This window comes from Electrona antarctica, assembly GCF_951216825.1.
Source record: "Electrona antarctica genome assembly, chromosome: 6".
In the NCBI taxonomy this organism is placed as follows: domain Eukaryota; kingdom Metazoa; phylum Chordata; class Actinopteri; order Myctophiformes; family Myctophidae; genus Electrona; species Electrona antarctica.
The window spans coordinates 54,431,523-54,446,733 of record NC_136811.1 but is presented as its reverse complement, the minus strand read 5'-3'; positions in this window follow the sequence as shown (position 1 = coordinate 54,446,733).

Below are 15,211 nucleotides of genomic sequence, written 5' to 3'. Positions count from 1 at the left end.
CGCCTGATGGAGGGGAAAGTAACTGGTCGGAATAACGTGTTCCTTCCACGCACTACGTCCGTCCAGGGAAACTCCCCCTGTCAGGTGAAAAGAAGCGGCTTGGACTCCTCATGCATATAAAGGAAGCATGAGGTGCAGTCCACTGCCCCCCCCCAGGTTGGCAGAGGAAGTGTAGCGCCCAGGATTACATTATAAAATTGACACTGGGTGAAAAATGGGTTGCAAAATTGTGGGATAAAAAATATTAAAAAAGAAAAAAATGTAATCTGTTAGATTTGGTGCCTTGTGGAAATGAAGATGTTGTAGTGACTTTCTGGGGGCATAATTCACCTTAAGAGAGTGGGCGGGTTTAGGGGAGAAGTGGGGGTGTGTTGTTGTGTTGTCAGTACGCCTGAGTGTGTGAAATAAATGCGTCATTCTGCGCCCAAAGAGAGAAGTAGCAATTCATCATTTCTTGTTATTACTACAATGTATGGAAATGAGTTGATGTGCATGCTTTGAAATAATTGGACCAACTTAGAATGTTAGGGTTAACAAACTGGTTAAAAAACTGCCCTCCCACTCTGGGCGTTTTGGTTCAGAGCACATAAAAATAAAAATAAAACCTATTATTTTAAAATGACAATGGTAAAAACTGAGTGCCCTCCAACCCCACAAGGCCACTGGCCATGACAATATTCCCTCCAATTTTCTCAGAGACTCAGCCATCTCTATAGCTCCAATCATCACCCACATAGTAAACCTCTCCATCAAACAGGGACAGGTCCCCCAATATTTCAAACTGGCCAAAGTAACCCCCCTGCACAAGAAAGGGAGTAAATTAGATCCCGGAAACTACCGCCCTATTTCTATTCTAAGCTCCATCTCGAAAGTGATGGCAAACATGGTTGAAAAGTATCTTGCCACAAATAAATTAATGTACGAGTTCCAATCTGGATTCAGAACATCCCACTCAACTGACACATGCCTCCTCTACTTGAGCGACCACATCAAACACAAGGTGAATGCTGGCAAATACTGCGGCATGGTCAAGCTGGACCTCCAAAAGGCTTTTGACACCGTGAACCACTCCATACTGGTTAAAAGCAATTGGTTGTGATAGCACATGAGTGAGCTGGATGCAATCCTACATGGAGGGGAGAGAACAGATGGTGGAGGTGAACGGAACACTGTCCCCCTCCATCCTGGAGGCTAATCTTTCCGGTGATGAAATGGCCACCAACGTAATAAAAAAAGTCAACCAAAGAACAAGATTCCTTTACAGGATCTCCACACTGGTCAACACAAACACCTTGAAGACCCTAACAGGAGCCCTCGTACAAGGTTTATTTGACTATGCATGCACCTCTTCCCAAAACAAACTGGTCAGGCTACTACTTGGCCTCACCCCCCAAACCCACCTCACCCCTGCCCACTTTGACAGGCTGCATGGAATGGCTTAGGGTCGACGGCAGAGTACAGCATCTTGCAATGGGTCAGGTCCACAAGATTCGATACACCACCAAGATACCCATGTACCTGTCTAAATACTTCCTTAATGTTAACAAAGTCCACACCCACAACACCAGAGGGAGTGCAACAAACCATGTGCAACCAAGCCTGGGTAAACCCCTCCCCACTCGAATGAAATGTTGTCCAGCTGGGGGAGTGGTTTTACCAGGCTATGTGCAACCCAGATTCGGCTAACGGGACTAAATTATTTTCGCTCCTATGCCACCAAAATGTGGAACGCCCTACCAACAGTCATTAAGACATGTGAATCCCATGACTCCTTCAAAACCGCTCTCAAAGGGCACTTAGGGGTGGCGGTGACTCAGGGGTAGAGTGGCCGGATGGTAACCGCAAGGTTGCCAGCTTGAACCCGGGCTCCCCCAGAGTTAGTGTCAAAGTGTCCTTGAGCAAGACTCTGGTTGGTGCATGGTTTCCACTGCCATCGGTGTATGAATGTGTGTGTGTGAATGGGTGAATGTAATGCACAATCTATAGACAAATACGAGTAAAATTACCTCCAGGGTTAGGTTGGGGTCGCAAATCAATGGTATTATTTTAATGAATTGCATTTTCTACGTGCTCAAAGCGCTTTACAATGGGAGGTGAAGCGGCGAACAGTTGACGCCATGAGCGTCCTCACTTCCCACATGCACACACACCAATGGTGGCAAGCGCACACCGACCAACTCATTGGAGGCAATGTGGGGTTCAGCGTCTTGCCCAAGGAAACTTCCACATGTGGACAGGAGGAGCCGGGATTCGAACCGCCGACCACAGGGATAATTGGATGACCTGCTCTACCTCCTGAGCCACAGCCGCCCGTCGTGGGCTGAAACATTTGGGAACCCTTGCAATTAGGGGTTCAGTGTCTTGCTCAAGGACACTTCGACACTAACTCTGGGGGAGCCCGGGCGGGATCGAACTGGGAACCTTCCGGTTGCCAAGTGGAATCCTGAGCCACTGCCGACTTTTATCAGTTAAGTAAAAGCAGCAATACCACCAATATAGAAAAAAAATCTGAAAAAACTATTGAATAAATTAAATAGCAATATCTTTTCATTGACGGAAACGGAAGAGGATTTATTTTCTTCTCTAACCTACAGGTAGCAGTAACCATGGGGTAAGAGGGGGGGGGGGGGGGGGACAACGAGCGGAGCTTGACAGAGTTTGAATAAGCCTATCTCACAGAATTTCCCCGCCCCCTTTTTACGCCCCCTTTCGGGGCTAGTGGTCATAGCGTGACGTCACTCCATAGACGCTACATGTTAACAGAGGTAATTTAAGAAGTCTACAACTTTTGTTTTCTCAAGGTAAGGTTTGTTCTATCTGTTCGAGCTGATTTACCATCTTGTTTGCTTCATAATAATATTGGTCTGTCACATTTTTACATTAGAAAATGTACTTAGATTCTCCAGAGAAAAAAAGACGTGTAGATGCTAATGTTAAATGACACCACTATCTACCGGAAGTGGGCGTGGAAAGCGGGCTGTGAGATAGGCCTATTGTCCATTTTTTTTGATTGATTGAATAGTTTATTGAACATAATTGTAAAAATCACACCTGTGTGAAGTGAGGGGCGATCTTATCATCGTACATCATCATTGGATTTAGATTAGATTAAATGTATTGTCACTGCACTGCAGTATACAAATACTTTGACAATGAAAAGAAAAGTGGCGTCTAGTCAGAAGTGCAATAGAGCGTCGCAGTCCCGCCCCCTACCAGGGCCCAGGAAATTATTCTCCGTTCATTTTCCTCATAGACATTTCAGAAAGTATTTATTTAAAGACGTTTACGCCGCGGACAAAGCCAACTCTTGTCGTGACAAATCATGACAACAAACGCAATTTTTCGGGCCGAACAAAGAATTAGAAAGTAGAAATAAACGGCAGGTTACAACACTTTTTTTGTTGTTTTTCTTCTATGTAATTATTTGTTTGGTCCAAAATATTGTGTGTGTTGTCATGATTTGTCACGACTCGAGTTGGCTTCATACGACGCTTAAAAGGTCTTTAAATAAATACTTTTTGAAATGTCTATGGGAAAAATGCATTGTGATTCATTTCCTGGGCCTGGCGTTGTCATGAAAGGGGGCGGGACTGCGACGCTCTATACAGTAATGCAGCAATGAGAGAATAAATACAGAAAATGTTACAGTATGTACAGTAATATATACGGGATAATACAAAAATAGTAATAAATAAGTAATGAGTATGTTGGAAGAACAACGTATAATAGATTAGGAACAATCGGTACAGCAAGCAATGCATGATGAAGATAAATATATATCTATGCATATGCAATATACACACCCACCCACACGACCCCAACAATATACACACCCACCCACACGACCCCAACAATATACACACCCACCCACACGACCCCAACATGCTACAATATACACACCCATTCACACGACCCCAACATGCTACAATATACACACCCATTCACACGACCCCAACATGCTACAATATACACACCCACCCACACGACCCCAACAATACACACACCCACCCACACGACCCCAACAATATACACACCCACCCACACGACCCCAACAATATACACACCCACCCACACGACCCCAACAATATACACACCCACCCACACGACCCCAACAGGGACAGATGGGTAGGGGGATGGAGGGACAGATGGGTAGGGGGATGGAGGGACAGATGGGTAGGGGGATGGAGGGACAGATGGGTAGGGGGGGATGGAGGGACAGATGGGTAGGGGGATGGAGGGACAGATGGGTAGGGGGATGGAGGGACAGATGGGTAGGGGGATGGAGGGACAGATGGGTAGGGGGATGGAGGGACAGATTGGTAGGGGGATGGAGGGACAGAGGAGGGGTGTCATGACGTAAAATAGGCATCATGCCTATATGTGCTCAGACACTATTTGACGTAACTCTTCTCCATTCATTGTCAATGGGAATTTAATGTTTGTCTAAGACGAAGTTTGTGGACGGTAACTAAAAGCTGGTTGTATAGGAAACAGCAACAGAGTGCAGTCAAACACTCATTTCAAAAGGGATAGCACCAAAAAAAAGTCCTTGCGGTCTTGTTTCCATTTAGGCCCTGTACAAGCAATTCATAGACATAACGTGAAAGAATAACAACAAAATTCAATATCATCAAACAACAAAAATCCAAATAATATGTAGCCTACAGAGTGGGGAAAAGAGGGGGGGGGGGGGGGGTGATCATATGTTTAAAGGAGAATTCCATACTAGAAGGCTTTCTTACCTTTATTTGTAGTTGTTACGTCCCCACCAAAGAGCTCCAGGTGTTATTTTGTGCAAAAGCTCCTTATTGGCTATTTCCCCTACCATAAGACCTAAATGAATTGCATTGAATGAAATGGGGCTATGGGGTGTTGTGCTAATTCGCTTATTTCCATCGCTCAAAATTATTATTTTTTTGTATATATCCTCTCTTCATAATGTAAATAATATCCCAAGCGGCACACTTTACTACTTATTTCGATGGAAATAAGCGAATAAGCACAACACCCCATAGCCCCATTCAATTCCCATTCAATTCAATGCAATTCATGTAGGGCTTATAGTAGGGGAAATAGCCAATAAGGGGGTTTTGCACAAAAAAACACCTGGACCTCTTTGGTGGGGACGTAACAACTACAAAGAAAGGTAAGAAAGCCTTCTAGTATGGAATTCTCCTCTCCCTTGGACCTGCTGAAAGGTGGATCTTTAGGCCTGTTTTAAAAGATGTAAGTGATCTGCATTTTTAGAGGGAGGGGGTCAGGGAATTGGTACTGTACTGTAGTTACTAGTATACTGTACAGTATGTCCCTGGATACAGATTACATGACTCTGTGCCTCTCTCTGTCTCTCCTGCTCAGGTATGGAGTCCGCAGGGATCCATGAGATGACCTACAACAGCATCATGAAGTGTGACATTGACCTCCGTAAGGAAATGTATGAAAACATATTGCTGTGTGGAGGCACCACCATGTTACCAGGCTTCGCTGACCGCCTGCAGAAGGAGATTACTGCTCTCGCTCCTTCCACCGTGAAGGTCAAGGTACGAGGACAGACAGTCACATATCTATTTAACTGTGTGCATGTGCACTGCCCTGCAAGGCCAGAGTACAATTCTACGCTCAAGGTGGTGAAACTGAGATTATTGGCTTTAACATTTCAACTGGAAAAATGGTTCATAGGCATTCAAGTGATATTACTTTAAAGTAGCCTCTAACGGGATGTCTTGAAGTCCCTGTCCTCCCGAGACCTTTTTTTGAGTGGTGTAAACCACTCCTACAACTGGCTTTGTTGTGCAGAAAATGAGCATGGTTGCTATGTTCACCCTGTTCACCCGGGTGTGATTTCATTACGTCAGACATGATAGTGCAGAAAAAATGAGCATGGTTGCTATGTTCACCCTGTTCACCCGGGTGTGATTTCATTAAGTCAGACATGATTTCATTACGTCAGACAGGCTATATTACACCACTCAGTTCACACGGGTGTGATTTTTACTCATATAATACAGCTTAAGACGAGTATACTGGTCTTTAGCATCATTTTAAGTAGTTCCGGTCATTTGATGGGGGTCACTGGAACTCCCCCCACAGGACTAGGGATGGTGCTCGATACCCCATACCCAAAAAAAAACACAACAAGCTTATTGATACCACAGTAGTAGCAAAGTCTGCCTACAGGGATGAGGTGGTGCAGTTGACACAGTGGTGCAGAGAGAACAACCTGCTCCTAAAGTCTGCCTTCAGGGATGAGGTGGTGCAGTTGACACAGTGGTGCAGAGAGAACAACCTGCTCCTAAAGTCTGCCTTCAGGGATGAGGTGGTGCAGTTGACACAGTGGTGCAGAGAGAACAACCTACTCCTAAACACATCAAATCACATCAAATCACATCAAAACACATCAAAACACATCACATCACCAGGAGCTGGTCATAGACTACAGGAGGAGGAAAACAGACATTCCACCGCTGTTCATCAATGGGGACTGTGTGGAGAGGGTGTCCTCCTTGGGGACTGTGTGGAGAGGGTGTCCTCCTTGGGGACTGTGTGGAGAGGGTGTCCTCCTTGGGGACTGTGTGGAGAGGGTGTCCTCCTTGGGGACTGTGTGGAGAGGGTGTCCTCCTTGGGGACTGTGTGGAGAGGGTGTCCTCCTTCATCCTGTCATCAATGGGGACTGTGTGGAGAGGGTGTCCTCCTTCATCCTGTCATCAATGGGGACTGTGTGGAGAGGGTGTCCTCCTTCATCCTGTCATCAATGGGGACTGTGTGGAGAGGGTGTCCTCCTTGGGGACTGTGTGGAGAGGGTGTCCTCCTTCATCCTGTCCTGTCATCAATGGGGACTGTGTGGAGAGGGTGTCCTCCTTGGGGACTGTGTGGAGAGGGTGTCCTCCTTCATCCTGTCATCAATGGGGACTGTGTGGAGAGGGTGTCCTCCTTCCTGTCCTCCATCAATGGGGACTGTGTGGAGAGGGTGTCCTCCTTCATCAATGGGGACTGTGTGGAGAGGGTGTCCTCCTTCCTGTCCTCCATCAATGGGGACTGTGTGGAGAGGGTGTCCTCCTCCATCAATGGGGACTGTGTGGAGAGGGTGTCCTCCTTCATCAATGGGGACTGTGTGGAGAGGGTGTCCTCCTTCCTGTCCTCCATCAATGGGGACTGTGTGGAGAGGGTGTCCTCCTTCCGTTTTCTGGGAGTCCAAATTACACTTTCAAAATGATGGTACACATATTAACCAGTTAACCGTTTCTAAATATTATTTTCCAAAAGTAAAAAGGTCAATAATTGCCTTCCATCTGTTAGAAAAGTAGCCTACTGTATTCGAAGGCCATAGTAAAAGATACTTTGTCTTCCGTCTTTCCACAAAAGAATAGAAAATGCTCGAAAAGATTCCGGCTCGATAAATCGATAAGGTGATCGTTATCAATAAAAACTAACGAGCTTCATAGGACTCAGGCAATCAATTCATACTATACCTTTGCAACCACTATATTAATGGCAATTTCCTAGTAGCTTTAAGTCCAAACATCAGATGTAAACCTTTAAATAAGCTATGTTTTTTAGGTGCTGATAATTGGAGACTGTGTGTTAGTGCTGATTCTGACAGCACATTTCTATGTAGTTTCCATTTTGTTTTAGTCATCTGGAAAGGTTTTAGTGTTAGTCTAGTTTTAGACAGTCAACTAAAAATCACAAGATTCATCCCCATACTCCCCATGCAGGTCATACCTGATCCTAAGGCGAACTACATTGTGTGGATCGGCGGCTCCATCCTGGCTTCTCTCACCACCTTCCAGCCGCATTGGATCAGCAAGCAGGAGTACGAGGAGTACGGCCCCTCTGTCGTCCACCGCAAGTGCTCATCAGGCAGACAATTGGTTTTTTAGTCAATTTTATCAACAGATTGCAGAATGGGGCGACTGTGGCTCAAGAGGTAGAGCAGGTCGTCCAATGATCCATGGGTCGGCGGTTCGAATCCTGGCTCCTCCTGGCTACATGTCGAAGTGTCCTTGGGCAAGACACTGAACACCAAATTGCTCCCGATGTGCTGGTTGGTACCTTGCATGGCTTCCGCCGCAATCGGTGTATGAATGTGTGTGTGAATGGGTGAATGTAAAGCGCCTTGGATAAAGGCGCTATATAAATGCACCATTTACCATTTACCATTTAGAATGGGTATACTAGCTATAGCTATATGAAGGTATACAGGTCAATAGAAAAACTGTCAAACCAGAAAAGGCACTTGTTTACATCAGGGTCCCCCATTTTCAATTCATCAAATATACTGTACACTGCTATGCAAAAAAAAGAATAAGAAGAGGAAAAAAGCATAATTAGCAAATACACAGTTATAGAAAAAAGGGAATATGTGAACAGTAGACCTATAGAGAAATCAATATGTGAACAGTAGACCTATAGAGAAATAAGAATATGTGAACAGTAGACCTATAGAGAAATAAGAATATGTGAACAGTAGACCTATAGAGAAATAAGAATATGTGAACAGTAGACCTATAGAGAAATAAGAATATGTGAACAGTAGACCTATAGAGAAATAAGAATATGTGAACAGTAGACCTATAGAGAAATCGAGGGGGAGGAGACTTTACAGGGGCTGAGTAATTTCTCTTTGACAGTGGTTTTGAACCCTCCACTAATCCCATGGACATGTATTTACCAAGGCCAAAGCACATATAAATTAACTAGAAAAAGTGCCCCTCGGCACAGGTCTCCACCAGGGCAGATCAGGTTGTGGCCTCCTGGTGGCGCTATAATGGGCCAATGTGAAAAGGGTGAGATTTCATCTTACGCCTTGGATGGCAATTGGATGATTTGAGGCATTTTGTTCAAAAAATGTGTTTAGCAAAAATCCACCTGTTGGTGGCGCTATAACCAATGTGAAAAGGGTGGGATATATTCCCTAGCCTAGTAGGAAAGTCTGTGAAAGATTTCACGTAAATTGCACGCTGCGTTCATGATTTGGGGCTTTTTGTTCAAAATGGGCCAATCCTGCAAACTTTGAAAGCCAATGTTAGCCAATTAGGATGGAATCTGAAATATCGGACAGATCCGTCTCGAACACATGCCTATAGAGATAGTTTGTAACGATTTGCGGAATGTTTGGACAGAATCTGGAGTTCAGTCAGACAACTCACGAATAGATTTACCAATATTTATTACAGAATGAGTAATGAGTTTGCATATGATATTAGACTTGGCGTTCGGCTCTGCTGGATTTCTCCCTGCTCGGCATGGTTAAGCAATAACACAGAATATAAAGAGCAGGGAGATAGATATACAATAACCCCCCATGGGGAACATAAATAGCAGAGCCCACCGGTGGTGCTGGGGTGGAGGTGGGAAAAAACATCACATACAACCAGGGACCATATGCAGAGGAAGGCAGGAAGAGCATGCAGACTGGTGAGCTTAAGTAGCCCGCCCAATTGGTCAGCTGACTGCCACATCAGCGAATGACATGAGGGTCTTGCACATACTGAATACACCCACATAGTAATGCAGCATGTTAACCCCTTGAGTATAGTATGCGCCTTGAGCATGGCATTAACTCCCTTGAGTGTGACTGACTGAACTAACTCCGCAAGCTACGTCTCATTTCAGTCAGACAACTCACGAATAGATTTACCAATATTTATTACAGAATGAGTAATGAGTTTGCATATGATATTAGACTTGGCGTTCGGCTCTGCTGGATTTCTCCCTGCTCGGCATGGTTAAGCAATAACACAGAATATAAAGAGCAGGGAGATAGATATACAATAACCCCCCCAACACACATACTTTCGGTGAACTCTCACCGTTGATCCGGGCAGGTGACCCACTATGGATACACAGTGACGAAATGCAAATATGCATTTCTGGAACCTGCCGGATATGCTAACCCCCCCAACAAAGCAGAACCGGAACGCCCTACGGGAATACTCAACCGATACACATCCGTGCAGATGTCCCACTGAGAATAGTGACGAAATGCAAGCTATGCATTTCTGGATTTTGCACGGATATTTTAACTTTTACGTGAGCTATGTGTAGCCATGGCTGCACGCCGAGCCGTGAGGCTTACCTCTTGAGAAAAATAATGTGTGGGGCCCCGGCCGATACCCCCTTTTTTTTTTTTTTTTATAATTTTCTCCCAGCATGAGAGACAACCATCTGGGATCGGCTGGGGCATACTAACCTTAAGCTTAAGCTGAAAAAGGCCTGCTTGGCTGCGCTCGCCGATAGGCCATTCCTCTATTGCCACTATAGAGGAATATTCTACGCTGCTTTCGCAGGGCTTACGCGCGTGTAGTGCAACCATTCACCGTTACGCCGACGTCCTCAGCAAGAGGAACGCCACCGGCCCTCTGTCAGCAAGAGGAACGCCACCGGCCAGCAAGAGAACGCAAGAGAACGCAGGAGAACGCAAGAGAACGCAGGAGAACGCAGGAGAACGCAGGAGAACGCCACCGGCCCTCTGTCAGCAAGAGGAACGCCACCGGCCCTCTGTCAGCAAGAGGAACGCCACCGGCCAGCAAGAGAACGCAGGAGAACGCAAGAGAACACAAGAGAACGCAGGAGAACGCAGGAGAACGCAGGAGAACGCAGGAGAACGCCACCGGCCCTCTGTCAGCAAGAGGAACGCCACCGGCCCTCTGTCAGCAAGAGGAACGCCACCGGCCCTCTGTCAGCAAGAGGAACGCCACCGGCCCTCTGTCAGCAAGAGGAACGCCACCGGCCAGCAAGAGAACGCAAGAGAACGCAGGAGAACGCAGGAGAACGCAGGAGAACGCCACCGGCCCTCTGTCAGCAAGAGGAACGCCACCGGCCCTCTGTCAGCAAGAGGAACGCCACCGGCCCGCTGTTTCAGAGCCGCTATAAACATAAGGATATTCTAATTTACGAGAGCTAAGTGTAGCTATGACTGCACGCCGCAGCCGTGCGGCTTACCTGAACTATTTCACAGGGCTTACATGTAGTGCGACCATTGACCGTTACCCCAACGTTAATCTAAAGCCAAAATGAGGAAACCACCATTACCCCGGTGTAGAGGAACACTGTAGAGGAACATCTACTGAGCCATTTGGTCATTAGCTTGTGACATGCCACCAATGAACTACCCCCAGCAACCACCGTATATGCAAGGTAATAAGATTACCATTCCTGATCAGATACAGCACTTGCATTCATTACATCCTGAATCAACACTGAAAGCTCTTCTAATTAGATGCACATAATGATTCATGGGCAGCTGAGGACCGTGGCCTGAGTTTCGGTTGGCGACTGCCGCATCAGCGTGGCAGTAGAATCAGGAGTAGCGAGGAAATGAGCTGAGAAGACCGATAGCCATGGCTTAGGCAGGGCTCACGCCACCTTACGGAGTCCAGAACGCAGCCAAAGCAGGTTTCCCAATGCAGAACTAAAAGACACAAGCAGAGACAGAGGCAGCGGTGGCCGAACGGATAGCGGCGCGGTCTAGATACCGGAAGGTTCCCAGTTCGAACCAGCCGTCCGACACGTTAAAATTACCACCGCTGAAATGCCCTTGAACAAGGCATCAACCACTACGATGAAATGTGTTCTATGAGCAGGGCCTGGCTGGAAACAAGTTCTTGAGCTTAGCCCAGATACCCTGGGTAAATATAGATTTCATTTCATTTCATTTCATTTCACTTATACTTCATCCTGACTGACTGATTAAAAGAGTAAATAGGGGATCCTAAGCACGGATCGGAAACAGAGATCATGCTGAGGGTCAAGATCAGCAGAAGAGACTTCCCACACCACACGAGCCTGATAAGCCGTTTAAAGAGAGATACCGATATTTAAAGAGAAAGCCTTAGATCTTAATCCTAGACTATTTAGACACCCAAGTGATAGAGGCCCTTTATGAATTAACTTACATGAGCGGCATATGCTCTTCATGAGGCCTTTGAGCAATTGAATATGAGCTTAAAGAGGTTAAAATAAGCTTGAGTCGTGCAGACCCGAGAACTATTCAAGACCACCCTCGTCCAGAACTGGGATGAGATACACTACTATGTCCCATACGAGCAATCTATGATCATGCTGCAGAATCAGCAGCACTGCACATGGGTGATGGTGATGGACTTACTTCTTTGCCAGATACTAGAACCATCACTTTCGAAGAAAACCCAACCGGCCAAGGCGGCCAACACCGGCTGAAGAAGCATTGGTGAATCTCCTGACTGAGCGACCTTAGGACGTCTGAGATTTGTGCTGAAAGAAAGCTTAGGGCCAAAAGAACATCTGAGGGTCATGAACCTGTTGAACAAATGAGCCGCAGATAATAGATAAAACATGATATGCTTTGAGAGAAAGCAAGATATATGCCTGTCCTGTATAGCCACTTATTTTTATTATAATTATTAATACATGTATTACTTTATTTAACATAACACTAAACAGCTTCTATGAGGAAGCAATGACAATGGCTACAGATAATTGACAACATTGATGCCACTAACTATGAATTTATTACTGCATTAATTTAGATTGCCATCCAATGCCATTAGTAGCAATAACTAAGATGAGCGGAAAAACAAGCCTTGCTGAGTCATGAGGCCTGGGGGTAGGAGCCCAACTCTTGATCCAGAAGTGTGAGGCGGATTGATGTACACGTACAGCCCCTGGACGTGACACTAGAATGACGCAGGGACTTACTCCATTACGACCGTTGATGCCGAGTTTTTCCGGAGTTTTTCCGGAGTCTTTGGTATGACCCAGCCGGTGATCGAGCCACAACCTCCCAGTCTCGGGGCAGACTCGTCTAGCCGCGAGGCCCCTGGGCTGGTACCAGAACGTGAAGGCTTACAACAAGATTAGAAGTAGCTACCAAGTAGCCACAAAGAAAATCGGCCCCATCCCTACTAACGGCAACGTTAAATAGATTAACGACGAGATATACTGGCCATCTTGCACAACTATAGACTACTTTAACATAAACGTTTAATGAGCACCATGAGCCAAAAGTGTTTCCAGCATTGGATCCATCGTCCTGATGATGCAGTGCTGAATGAGGTCACACAACTAACCAGGGGCGGCCTTAGGAATCTGGAGGCTCGTTTCAAGACCAAATATGAGGCCTCCATAACCTATGACGTAATTATCCTGTTGATACGGGTGTATTGATACAATAGTTTGACTGTTCAATATTGCACGCAACCATTACTCTCGACAATGATGCAGCGACAACACCACCTCTCCTCATCCTGCTGTCCCTTCACGATAAGTGTCTCCCCTTTATCTCCCAATGCTGCACATTTACCCATGGTTATTAACAGGAAATAAGTGTAACTTAACATTGTGGGAGAGAGTAAGGCAGCGAGTGAGCGAGAGAGAGGCCAAAGGTGGCGGGGGACACCCGACGGTCAGTCAGCGCTCAGAGGGCCCCTGAGGGTGGAGGCCTGTTTCAGTTGAAACTGGTGAAACATAGCAAAGGCCTCTTATGCAAGTTGCAACTAACCCAATTTATGCTATATCCACTGCGGAATTATAGACATTAAACGTCATCACTGTGATATTTGCCTAATGCTGTTACTCAATACTATAGCGGTACTGAGCAACGTCAAATCGATTACTGATCTGAATACAAACTGGCAGACTACATTTCCCAGGCTGCACAGGGGAAAACACAACCAATAGGTTGCACGAGCACTGTGACACGGAAGCCAAGCTTGCTGCGAACATAGACATACGTCTATGGCTGCCTTCCTTCGTCCCAGGTCCTCTCACGGATAAGTGATGAATTAATGCTTAGGAGTTTCACTTTAGAGCTCCTGGCAGTGGATGTTAGTTGTGCAGAAATGAAGCAATACAGCGAGCTGCTAGCCTACCACCTTTGAAACATCTTCAGTCCCACAAAACAACTGCCATTACCTAATCCTACTCAAGGACTGATCAACAGAACATACAGTATGAATCTGAAACATTAAAGGTGACAATGAGCGATGGGACACACGGTGACAAGACGCTATATGTATATATTGATCTGAACTTCTGACCTCAAGAGAGTGAGGAGGGTATGCGCGTGACATCATCATCAAACCAGGAAGTTATGCGGGAACGCCTACTGAGTGGCAGAAAACTACTTCTGGCCTTGACAGCCCATGCATCCAGACATAAAAGTCCAATATGATTGCATTAGACGACGTTAAGCAACGTTAAACTCACTTGCCACTCAATTTGCCATTCACTTTATGCATGCGCATACCCTCTATACACTGGAGTGACTAGACCGACAGCTAGATATATGCTTGAAGAGGCGGACGGAGGCAGCAGTTTGTTAAGGCTTTTAACTCTTCTCCAAGACAGCTCAACCCGGATAGTGAAGCTGAGACATGATACAACGAAAAGAAAGCACTAATTAAATGATACCCATTGAGAAATACGTCCGAAAATAAACCGCTAGAAACAAATCTACAGATCTACAGCAGTAGACAGTAGGCTATGTCACTTGACATGACATTACTGCAAATGCAATTTGCAATTTTAACCTACTTTAGAATGACACTGCACATAACTGAAATGGATTGAGATGAACTTTAAGATTAATAACTATGCCACATATGACTTGACAGTGTTAATGTTAACCAGGCATAAAACTGAAGCATAATAAATCACAGGGCAAAAGGGTGCTAGCTTTAGCATTAGTTTAGCATGAACAAACCCTCATGGCAATGAGGAAAACCTCAACACTACATGGCTACAAAAGCACAAAACCTATATCAAGATTGCAAGTAAGGTAGTTACCTCGCAGACAACACTTTCCAAAGCACATATAGAAAGTATTTTAAGGAATACTTTGGTAAGCAGAGTGTGACTGAAGTCTTGCTCCAAAATGAATTAAACTGCTAGGAGACACAACCAGTCAGCTGAGTTGCCAGATCTTGAGAAAGAAAGCAACCAGGTGTAGAACCATCCTGTACCCGACTAGGACTCGCCATGTGACTACGACGACTTTGAAACAATACAGTTCATTGGCCAAGGTCATTTGGATCCATGACAGAACACCAGAACCGAACAATTTGACTACAGAAAACAAGCCCAACGTTGCTTATAAAAGCGGACGTGGCAACCACTGCACATGAGTTGAGGACCCATCACTGAATGGGAGAAACACTGCACCTGGGCTGACTTGGCAAAACATTAGCAAAATGAAAACTTGGCTATAGAACACATACCATGTTACAATAGA